Source organism: Crocodylus siamensis, chromosome 1, assembly GCF_052110815.1.
Source record: "Crocodylus siamensis isolate JL-2025a chromosome 1, ASM5211081v1, whole genome shotgun sequence".
NCBI lineage: Eukaryota > Metazoa > Chordata > Crocodylia > Crocodylidae > Crocodylus > Crocodylus siamensis.
Window position 1 is genome coordinate 226,673,938 of NC_143395.1, and position 12,226 is coordinate 226,686,163.

The window sequence follows — 12,226 nt, forward strand, 5'->3', positions numbered from 1 at the left end:
TGGGTCCTGCAACTTGCCTCCCTAGCAGGAATTCTTGTGTTCCCTATTTAAAAACTGTAAAATCCCTGATAAAAAAATCCCAAGGTCAGTCTTTAAAATACCTCCAAATCCATGTTCTTCCACAATTAAAACAAAAGACCACTAGATATATGTATGTATATATGTAAACATTGCCCAACTGATTTGATCTCTCTCTCTGTCTGTCAATAAAGCATTGCCAAACTGATTTGATCTTTCTTTCTTTCTGTGTGTGTGTGTGTGTGTGTGTGTGTGTGTGTGTGTGAGAGAGAGAGAGAGAGAGAGAGATACCAGTGCCCTGCCCCTGCCCTTGCCCCTCACTCAACTCACCTCAGTCCCCTATTTCTGACCTACAGGGCCAGGTATGTGGGTGAGGGACTTGTGGGGGTACTTGTGGGGTCTGGGGTTTGTGGGTGGATTGTTGCGGGGACTGTGGATGTGGGGAGCTTCTCAGGAGGGGGTCCCCTGCCCCCCTCAGGGAGCAGTCCCCCTGTACACATTGTAGACTGCCCCTCTCACAGGGCCACAACCCCCCAACAAGTGCCCACAGCTCTCCAACAGGGACCAAAGCCCCTCAACAGGGGCCCAGCCTTTCAACACCAGCCCACAGCCTCTCAAAAGGGGCCAAAGTCCTCCCAACAGGGGCCACATGCCCCCCCGCAGGGGCTACCACCCACCCCCACAGGGCTCATGTTCCCCCACATGGCCCCAGGTCCCATTCACAGCCCCAGCCCCCCCGATCATTCCCCCACCTGGCCCTAGCCCCTGATCGCTCCCCCAGACTCTCCCAATCATTTGCCTGCCCTGTCCTGTCCCAGCCCCTGATTGCTGCCCTGCCTGGCCCCAGTGTCTTTGCAATCAGCAGCTGTAGCAGTGGCTGTTGGGGCTGCTGGGGCATCATGGCAGAGTCCCCTCATGCAGCACAGGGCAGTAGGGTGCATCAGGGCTTTGCCTCACCTGCATGGCACTCATGCAATACAGCAGCTCAGAGCTGCTCTGGCAGTCACCTGGGTCCTCCACCACTCAGCCCAAGTGGCCCCAAATGCGCAGCGTGGCATGGCTCTCTGCTCACCTGGGCTGCACCCGTGCAATGCAACAGAGGTAGCATGGGTGCCATGCAGCTGGGGCCGAGCCCTGCTGCCTCCCATGAGGGGCAGGAGGCTGTGCCATGAGGCCGCGATGGCTGCTGCTGCAGCCAGTGAGTGCGGGTGGTGCAGGGAGAGGGTGAGGCCAGGTGGGGAAATGATTGGGAGCTGGAGAAATGAGGGGAAAGCTGGGGAGATATGGGGAAATGGGAGGGAGGAGCTGGGGAGAGCTTGGGAAATGAGCCGGGAGCTGGGGAAATGAGTTAGGAGCTATGGAAGTGAGCGGGGACCAGAGGCCAGGTGGGGGAGTCATCAGGGGACTGGCACCAGGTGCAGGAGCCCCCCATGGTCCCCTCCCCCCTCCTTCAGGTCCCCCACCACCTACTTACATGGCATGGAGCCCAGGTCCAGGTTCCTGCAGCCTGCACCGCTGCTTGCCCCTCATGGGCAGGTAGCATGCTTCAGCACCGAGGCAAGGGCCAGTCATAGAGATGCTCTGGCTGGCTAGCAGAGCATCTCAATGGAGGACCTAAGCTTTGGTTGCTTCAGGGCACAGTCCAGGACTGTGCCTTACCCCACTTTTTTTCCTTTGATCTCCAGGTATCAAATTTTGCCCCAGTGCTGCAAATATGCAGCATGGAGAACATTCTTTTGTTCCCACACATGCATCTTGCAGCATCTGAAAGGGGTTTGAGATGCTGCAAGAGGCATGTACAAGCTTATCTGGACGCACCCTATATGGGCAAAATGGCCCATGTTTTGGCATTCTGCTCAGCACATGGCAAAACAGGGCCTGTATCTGGGGGAAATATGTAAAAACCTCTGGCCTCATTGCCCAGGGGAAGCAGAGGAGATTGGTTGAGAGAGGAACTCCAGTGTGGTGCTCCCTGATTGGACAAGGTCAGGGTGATGTCATGCAAGGGTGAGCTAGGCTGGTTTGGGGAGAGAGAAGCAGTTAGGGAGCGCTGAAGAGTAAAGTTTCCTCCAAGGGAGAAGGAGTTTGCAAGTAGTGAAAAGGGAAGCTCGGGTAGAGGACAGAGAGAAAGGGAGAATTGTCCCTATGTTTGGGAACTCCCGCCGCCTCCTTTTCTTTACCACTTTTCTTTTGAGGTTTTAAGGGATCAATACTAGAAGAGAGTACTGGTTCCTTGGGTTTGCTGGCCAGGAGTTAGGCCTGGCATTTTAAACAGGGTTGAAATATGGGAGCTTCTAGTCCTGCCAGTTCAGGCTTGGGTTGAGATTTGCAACTCTGCTCCCATTGGAGCTGTGATTCAAACTACGTGCAGCCTAGGCCTAGAGGGTAGGCCTGGTCTTTCCCCTTGTTTCTTTAATGTTTCTTTGCTTTAGTCAAGCTGCTTGGCTGGGCTGGTTGTAGCCATTAATCAACCTGGCTCCTTTTGGAGTTTTTTCCTGCAGTTTTGTTTTAGCAGGCCATATAATCCAGCCTAGAAGTTTTGGGATGCATGCATGCAGGACAGAGCTGCAGTCCCTTTCCCTCCACCCCACCGCCCCTACAGACTCTCTGTGGGTCCAAAGATTAGTATGCAATCATTCCTCCAAGAGCAAAGAGGGGCCTATTGCCCCCTGGTGCAGTGCAACCTATAGACTGCGTCTTGTAGTTAGTAGCATCTTAAATAGTATTTGGTGTTTTACTCTGTTTTCTATAATAAATCTGTCTTTTGTGTTTATACTGCTTGCGAGGAGTGGGTTTTTATTTATGTGAGACATGCTAGTAATTCATTTAGTGTTTTCCAGGTGGTCTGGGTGGGAGCTCAAGCCAGGATGAAATATCTTTAGTACCCCAAAATTGAACTCGGTCCTTGTTGCTGCTGACCAGTGCCCAGCAGAGGGTTATATTAGTTTGGAAGTTTTTGTTGTTGTCTGATCACCTGCTCTCTAACACATTTCTGTGTAGTTCCATCATATATTTTCCACCATGTATCTTTATATTTCCATCAAAATGGATCTTATCAGGCAGTGACATAATCTATTAATTTGATCATATCTTTTACCTGCTATTCTTTCCTGTCATCTGCTGCCCCACTTCCCTGACTATGCAAAAATCCTCAAGCCCCCAAAGTTAGGGTGAGCCACAAATGGAAATCAAAATGAATCCTGGTCCCATTTGGCAATGCAGAAACTGAAATATATTAGATCTAATTTTTACATGGTGTGAATAATATTAGCCTGTAGCGAAGTCAGTGAGAGATGGAAGCTTAAGACCTCTTTAGAAATCCTAGCCTAATGGCCAAATTGGTTCACAGAATATGTGCGCAGAGGCCAAGATGACATCCAATTCTATACTCTTTTCATGTGCCGTAGCATATGTGTGATCATTAAGGTCAGTGTTGATTTTTATTTTTGTTTCTGTCTGACTGATTAGAGCAGAGTTGTGCATTCTGGTGAAAAGAGTTGGGTGAAATGTTTCCAGTGAAACTATTTCTAGCAACCACTTCCGCCATATTTGGTATCTGTTTTTCTGATTTTTTTTCCAAGTGAAAAATAGAAGTACAAACATTATGAAAAAGACAAAACTTTTCACTCTGACATCATTCAAGATTTTTTTTCTTTCAAAATGTTCTTCCATTTACTTTTTAAAGAAATCTTTTAAAGTTCCTTAAAATCTGGAACAAGATATTTGGATTGAATTAAATATTTTGGATTCACATTTTTAAAAAAATTCAAATTGGATACTTGACTCTTGATCTTTGGTTTTTGGAATTACTATGAAATTGAAAAAAACAGTTATTCCCATAGTTTTACTGCTGAGTGTGCTACTAGGCAGACAGAGAATAGATTATGGTAGGTATCTTTACTTTCAAGCTGATCATATTGATGTCTCTCATTCTCTTGCTTTCTGGGCCTTTTTTTTGGTTTATTTAAAGTTCAACATTTTGTTACGGAGCTCCTAGTGCATGTTTTGTTATTCTTAAATGCAAAACAGAAGCAATCAATTGTTCTGCCTGGTACTGAATAGGCTCAGAGACACTGGGAGATGGCTGCCGTAGAGAAAAGGAACAATATAGGATTAACAAGTGTTTTGATTGCATTGCTTGCTTAATTCAGCTAAACACAATAGTATTCTTTAGGATTAAGTGCAAATCTTTATTCAAGCAAATATACAAAAATACTAGCTCTCTTCTGTTTTTACTTTCCATCTCTTCTTTTCAAACTTCTTCCGTATATCCCACTAATGTTATCAAGTATGTGTTTCAGGTACTCACTCCCTCTCTATTAATCCAGTGTGACATGAAACCTTTGCTGTGTGGCCTGTGCAATGATTATGATCCTAATCCAATGCTTGTTGAAATCAAAGGAAGACTTCCATTGACTTCTGTGGGCTTTGGATCAGGCCTCATGTTGTCAAGAAGAAGGCTTCTTTTGTCAGCTGAATGTTCCTACAATTTCTTTCATGTAAAATCTTATGAATTGTGTAGCTTTTTTTTCATCTCTCATTTTAACAGGTCAGGTAAAAGAAAATGGTACATTTCTTCCTGCCTGATATCAAATTGCAGGCTATAGATCCCTGGGTTATTTGTACCGTCTGTCCCTTCCTATACTATTCTCAGTAAGGAAATATGTGAATATGAAAACACCAAAATGAACCATGAAACTCATGACTCCTAGATACTGTGACACATTAATCCTTATGTATTGTGTGGCTTCACATTTGCAAACAGACCAGGTGTGTCTGCTCTGACTGCTGATCATGTGACCCCACTGTAACACAGTAGAACATTGTTATAAAGCTAGTATCTTGGCAGTGGCAGTGTCCTTGTCTGAATCATTATATCTGAACAATCACTAAATCCAGACCTGCCACGCCGTGTACTCTCCCAGTTACACACGTGCATAGGAGCAAAATATTTATGTAGTAAAGATGGTGCAAGCTTGTTAAGGCTTAGCAGGTCCAACACATTGCAGCTGGCACGCTCATAAATTATAACGTTCTTTTCTTTTGCATATAAATGTCAGCCAACCTCATGAACAGTTTTTTTTTCAAACATTTGAAAACATCATAGAAATTACTTCCTTAAGCCCCAAAGCCCAGTTATCAGTGTATGTAAAGAGAAAAACCATCTGTCAGAGCAGAAAATGGTTTTTGGAAAATGGATCCATAGCATCTTATTATGACTCTGAGTAGGTTTACTAATGCCACATTCTACTCTTTTTTAACTTTATTAAATGTATTTCAAGAGATTGGGCAATATTTCCTTGCCATAATATGTTCATGTTACTATTTTCTGGAATTTGTTAGACAAGCAGCAGGGTGAGACTTCTGTCTGTCTCTTCTTTTGCTACTTCATCTGCCCATATACTACCATTCTGCTTCCTTTCCATTCATCTGCTGTGGGCATTTCTACATGAGATACTATGTCACTGTAGCAATGACTTACAGCTGTGTAGCTCATTGCTATGGCAATGTAGCATTGGCACTAACCATGCTGCTGCTGCTACTGCACAGTAGGGTTGAAAATGACCCATGTGCCACCAGCATTGCATGGTACTGGTGGGTACAGTGCAGTCATTTGGTACTAAATGACTGCAAGTACTAAAAGGCTGCTCAGTACAAACTGCACAGGCAGAGGCATGTGTAGATATGCCCTGTATTGCCAGCTCTCAAGTTTTTAATTATATTTTCCTTTAACTTTCATGTTTTAGCTACATGAGACTTTCAGCTCTCATTTTTTTTTCAGCATTGAAACAGGCTACCTAAAGAAAATGTGGAATCTCCATCTTTGGAGGTTTTCAAAAGTAGATTAGACAGACACGTACGACCTTGTTACACCTTACACTATGAGCTGTACAGATTTTGACCAGTGTTAGTGCTTGCTTGGAGTTTGGAGCAGTCATGCCCATAATCTAGAAACTTTCTCTGACTGTCCCCCTCCTCCACAACTGTGACATCCCACTAGAGGCCTGGTGAGCAGAGGTGAGACTAGGAGTTGTATCTATGAGTTCCCAGTAGAGCAGTGGTTTTCAACCTGTGGTCCATGGGTCCCTGGGGGTCCACAGACTATGCAAGTTTTTTTTTTGGTAAGTGTCTGGCAAGTTTTTGGCACTAAGGTTAGTGTACTTGGCTAATTTTAGTGCCAAAGTACACTAACTTTAGTGCCAAACACTTGCCAGACATGTGCCAAAAAAAAATCGTTTAATGTACATTAGCTTAACGTGCATTAAATTTTGTTGCACTCAAATGCATGTATAGACAAAATTAGTGCCAAGTCCCTGCATTCCTGCCATGTGCCCCTAGTGGCTGGGCACACCTGGCACTAACTTTAGTGCTGGGTCTACCCAGCCACTAGGAGCACATGGCAGGAATGCAGGGACTAAAGTTAGTTCTGGGTTGTGTCTACACATGCATTAATGCGCTTTAACTAATTGCATCTAAATTTGATACCTGCAAATGCAGGTATCATATTTAGGTGCAGTTAGACTAATTTTGCCATTTTTAATGTGCATTAAGGGCACACACATGTAGATGTGTGCCTGTAATGCAGATTAAATTAGGGATGTGCATTAATGTGTGTCATGTAGACATGCCCTTCAATGTGTTAATATGTGGACAAATTAGGGGTTAAAATCTCCAGGAGCTGCCAAAAATTACCATGTAACAAGGTAATGTTAGCTGTGATGTTTTAGTCAGGGATGATCCTGTCTTGAGCAGTGAATTGGACTGGACTGGACAAGTTAGGGGTACTGTGAGGTCCCTTCCAGCCCTATGATTTTGTGAGGTCCCTTCCAGCCCTATGATCCTATGATTCCTATTTCATGAAAATAAAGTTTGGAAATACGAACTGAAGGATTGTCTATGCAGGGAAATTGACTAGCATGGTTGTCAATGGGATAATTATCCCCTTACAAAGTCCTTGTGTAGATTCTTTATTCCAGAATAGGTGTGAGTTTATTCCAGTATAATACCCTTCATAGAAAAGCCCTGAAAGTAACCTAGAAGGCAAATAAAAAGAATCACAAAAATGTATGATTTTCTAAAATCTCATCAATTGTGTAGGCTGATCCATGGCTTTTCAATACCTGGGGTTGTCAGTACTCCATCTACTTCATCCTGTTTGCCATGCAGACTGTCAACACTAAGGCTAGGTACAGAGGTTCAAAAAGCCTGAGGCAGAATTGATCTAAGTTATGCTGTTTTATGTAAGTGGTGTAATTTAGATCTGTAGCAAAGAGAACACACATTTGCACTTTGGGGGGAGGGGTCTGTGTGGGGGGGCACAAGTCTTAGACTAGGTTTCACCATTTTTAAACCAATCTGAACTTCTGTGCTGAACTTCTGTTCTGTTATGGGTATAGATTGGTTTCTGATCACTTATCAGTAAAAGTGTAATGTCTGTACCTTACCTCAGAGTCTAGTCAGTTTTTTATAGAGCTGCTGGGGTTGGAAATTCAATTTCATGATATCTTTATTGTCTTTGTTGTTAATTGCAGTGAACTGATAAAATGTCAACATTTCCTGTGAAATGAACATGTTGTATTTTGGTGTGTGGCATTTTTTAGGGTAAAATAAACCATGGTGTTGGTATTTTGACTTTTTAATTGCATTAAATAAACTTTGAAATGAAATGTTTTCAGACAAAGAATCTAATGTTCCTTTCTGAAAAAAGATCAAAATAGAATGTTCTAACCTGATCAAAACTCTTTGTCTCATTTTTTTTGTTTTTGGAATTGGCACTGGAACAGATCAATCACAATGAATTAGCACACTCCATCAGAAAATTTCGACTTGCTCAAGCTGCTTGTCTGTACAGGACATAGCACAGCAAGTCCTTTATCTTGACTTCTGCCTTAGATGCAGCAATATTACAAATGATAAAATAATAAAAAATAATAACAAGGAGTATAAAAAAGAAAAGTCTGGAAGGAGGGTTAGTTTCAGTTTAAGCAGCAGTGTGCTCCATTAGGTACTACTTCCCTGTGCCATTGTCCTATTAACTGCTGATACTGCTCTTAAATAAAAATTATACCTAATTAATTATTATGCATTTAGTTAATGTGCCATTAGGACTTATATCAATTATTAATATAATCCAATTAATAATTATTAAGTGCTGTTAAGTATTTTATATGAAATGTAGCTTGACGAGTGAGCAGGACCAGCCACACGGAAGAAGTAACTAATTAAGCACATTCTATAAATTATTGTTAACAAATATTTCTTCTTCTTCCTTAGGAGAAATGTGAGGTGTGAATGAAAACAATCTGTGTGGGAGAAAACGTGTGAGAGATCTGGCTTGAGGAAGAGTTAAGCACTTCAAAGTGATTTTAAAAGCTGCTTAGGTCAGCAGAGGAAGAAGGCACAGAAAGTAGTTTGGTGAGGCTGTTAGGGAGGGTTCTGGGGAACTGTTCCCAGGGAGGAGGTTTAGCTAAGTTTTGCTACAGGACTTTTGGGAATGAGCTTCAAGAGACTGTGAACAAGAGTTTTAAAAACCTGGCTAGCTCTCTAGCACCTTCATTTTTGTACATTTTCACTTGCCCCTCTACACAGCCCCAGTTGCTGTGTGCGACAAAGACTTCTGGAAAGAACTGAGCAATTGGAACAAGCCTCATGTTTGCAAGCTAGGCAAACATCTCACTTGGAAAATAAAAAAGAGAAACCAGCGAGACAATGTGTTAAGTCAGTTAGTGCTAGGCAGTCTTTATTAGCCAAAAACAACAATTATTGCTTGGTTGCCATAACGTAAAATGAAACGCAGTAGCCAGCCACAGTACAAAGGATCGGGGAGAGAAAAAAAAGCCACGACGGAAAAGGAAAACCAAAAATTCTTTCATCATCTTTTGAACTACTTATATATGAGCATCTAACTTAGCCTAAAATGAACAGCATTACAGAAGTGAAATAAATGGCAGAGGAGTATTTTCCTAATGATAACAGATGTGGGTATTTTTTATTGCATATAATTACCATTCTTCTATCTGACTTTCAGAGAACAACCTGACTTTCCTGTGTAGGTTCTTCTGTGAGAGCATAATGTTGCTAAGCAATGTTGCCAGGCAGCGCCACACCATTCGGTCAGCCAGTGCTGTCACAGTGCCAACTTTGCAAGTCTCTTTGAGCTATGCATTGATTTTTTTATAACCATGATTACATGTTTGCAGCAAATCAATCACACTTCATTGTCAAGGTAATAATTATATGTTATAAACATTTGGAGATCTTCTTAATCACTCCCTTTGCACTTTTAGTTCTTGTTTGGCTTTTGGGCAGATATTTCAGTGACTGAGCGTGTGCCAACATCTGAATAAAGTGCGTAGAAGTGTTTCATGAAAAGAAGTGATAACATTTTACATTAGCTGTTCATCGTGCTGTTCCTAATTTATATTCTATATAAGAAACAGCATGTTGAATAGCAGATAAAAGTGTTACGGTAAAGACACCAAGATGCTGGCATGTTTACTGCAAATAAAATACTGTGTAAGAAGATTATTCAGGTGGCACCTCCAAGGACTTAAAGGTCAGGAAATGCCAACCCTTGCAACCTTAACCCTAGCCTCCATGTGCATAAACAGCATGCTTCAGCCTTTATCTACAGAACTTGACATATCTCAATATCATACACAGTGATCTGACAAATCCTAAGTCCTTTTGTCCTATGGTTGGAGCTTAATATGTAGAACAATTGGGGCCAAACTTTTTGGCGGGCATGTCACAAATTAAGCCCTGTACTGTCCTGAGTACCACTGTAATCCTGTCCTCTACCCAATCTGTTGTTTTACTCCCTTTCCTATCTGGTATTGTGTTGCCTTCCTTCTCCTTGATCTGCTTTGTGCTACCCACTTCTGGCACATGTACCACAGGTTGGGCACCTCTGATCTAGAACACCTCTTCCTGCAGTTGCTTCTCTCCGTTTCACATTTCTTGGTCCTCAGTATCACCCTGCCTTAGTGCTTGTGATGGCTGCTCAGCTTCTTGGCTATTGTAGCTGGCACAGCAAGGAAGACGTACAGGTTCTGCATGTTTTCTCTCCCTGGCCCACATCCTGCCTATGTGAGTCTGCTGGCATGCACCCTAGCTGGAAGTTTGCCATTGAGGCTGCTTTGGACTTATCCCAAGGGCCTGCTCTTGAGCTCTCAGTGGGTGGGTCTAAGAGTGGGTGCTAGGGACAAATCTGGAGCAGCCCTACTAGGTAAGATCCAGTTTTGAACCAAGTCAGCAGACTTCAGTGGGTGAGGTCATTTCTGTTCTCCCTAAAACCTATTGTTATCATGGTACAGGTAGGCCTTTGGACATCTCAGTCCAGGCATACATTTCCAGTCTGTGAATCCCAATCTCACACAGATGCTTGAATCAGTCCTGCAGCTACGCCCAGGACCAAAGGAGGATTTGAGGCACATATTTCCTTTGACATTCTTTATTGGGTGGTTTACATATTCCCAGTTCAATGGGCTGAGTTCTACAAATCCCATTTATGAGCATCTAACTCTCCCCATTTAAAGTCCAAGGTATTAGCACCCTAGGTTTTGCTTGTGTATTCCACTCCTTGAGCCAGGTGCCTAACTTTTAAACATGAACATCTGTTTGGATCTGGCTCATCAGTGCGCCAGCTCTAAATTAATTCCTAGTATGGCAAAGGTGTTGTGAAGTGTGACAATGAGTTAATGGTTATGAAGCATTCAGGTGCTAGTGATGAGGGCCAGGTCATAAGTGTCTATATGAATAAAATTCATGTGTGTTTCTTTAGGGCAAACCCTATATAACAAGTTGAATGTGTGTTTGTACTGGAGCAGGGGACATCTACATGTACATACAGTGCACAGGCCCTCAGTGAAGCACTTTGCCCTCCCCTAGTGGGGTCTGGACCCTGGATAGGAATTAATGAAACTGATACCGCTATAGCTAACTGAGTTGACAGTTAACTATCCAATGCCCACTGAAGTCAATGAGGGTCTTTCCATTAATTTCATTGAGTTTTGACTTGACTTTCCAGCTTTTAGAATAGGAAGTCTTATAGTAAGACCCCAAGTCTGTTGGCTCAGCCGTAGAGAGTGTCATATTTGACAAGAGATTGATTCATCAACTTCTACATCTGTATCTTGCAAGTGGCCCATGCTGGATTGTACTGGGTTATTCCTTAAACTGGAGGCCTCACAAATGTTGGTCAGTGCTAGAACTAGCATGAGTTTGGAGTAGTCACACTTCAGGCCAGCAGGGGCCTGGAGGACTGAAAGGTAAGAATCCCACCCCGGACCACCACCACAGTTCCCCTCCTTGAAGCTGCCTAGCTGCCTGTCCCAGGGGAGCAGACAGAAGGGTTAACCTGCTTGCCCAGCCACTGCTGCTCTTCTCAGGGCTGAGTCCATCCAGAGAGCAGCAGTAGTGGTGATTTGGCAGGCAAGTAAACCCTTCCATGCCTGTTCCTTCAGGACAGATAGCATGGGCAGCCACAAGTAAATAGGGGGAGAGAGGGGGCAGTGAGCAGGGATTTGGTATGCTGGGAAGGCTGGGGGAGGAGGAGAATGCAGTGGGCCTGATCTGAGCCAGCAAGTGGGGCGGGCAGGGTGTTTACACTAAAGTGTAGTCTAGAGTGATTATACCTTAATATAATATGAGCTGAGTAGCAAAGATCAGAGATAATCCTGCCCTGGAGTGGTATAACTTTGAGCCACCTAATGAGTGCTTAAAACCAGGTTCAGGTGTTAATGTGCAGGCAATCCAGGGCTTAAGAGCTTCAGGAGCTGCCCAAAATTACTGTGTGACAAGGCCCTGAGAGCAGATTCTGGGCAAAGGCAGTAGTGAGAAATGTCGGGTACAAGAGACATGACAAAGAGTGAAGGATACTTCTGGGTGGAAGGCAGGAACAAGTGTGATTTTATGAAGGAGAGTATGTAGGAGAATTTTTGGTGAGGGAAGCAGGAGACAGTAAGTGTGAAGAAGGGATGGATGCAGACAGAGAGTGAATGGAAACTGTAACTGGATTCAACTCCAGGAGTGTCCGTGATGCCCTTGGAGCCCCCTCAGCCTTTGTCTTGTCTGGTTCTCCTTCGGTGCTCTCACCTACCATATCCTGATGTATTTATCTTTTAGAAAAAAGGGAGGCTGCCCTAGGGCTTTCTAAATCAGATTGCTTCTGCTTTAAGGGCTAATTACATGGCTCTGGCCACCCCTT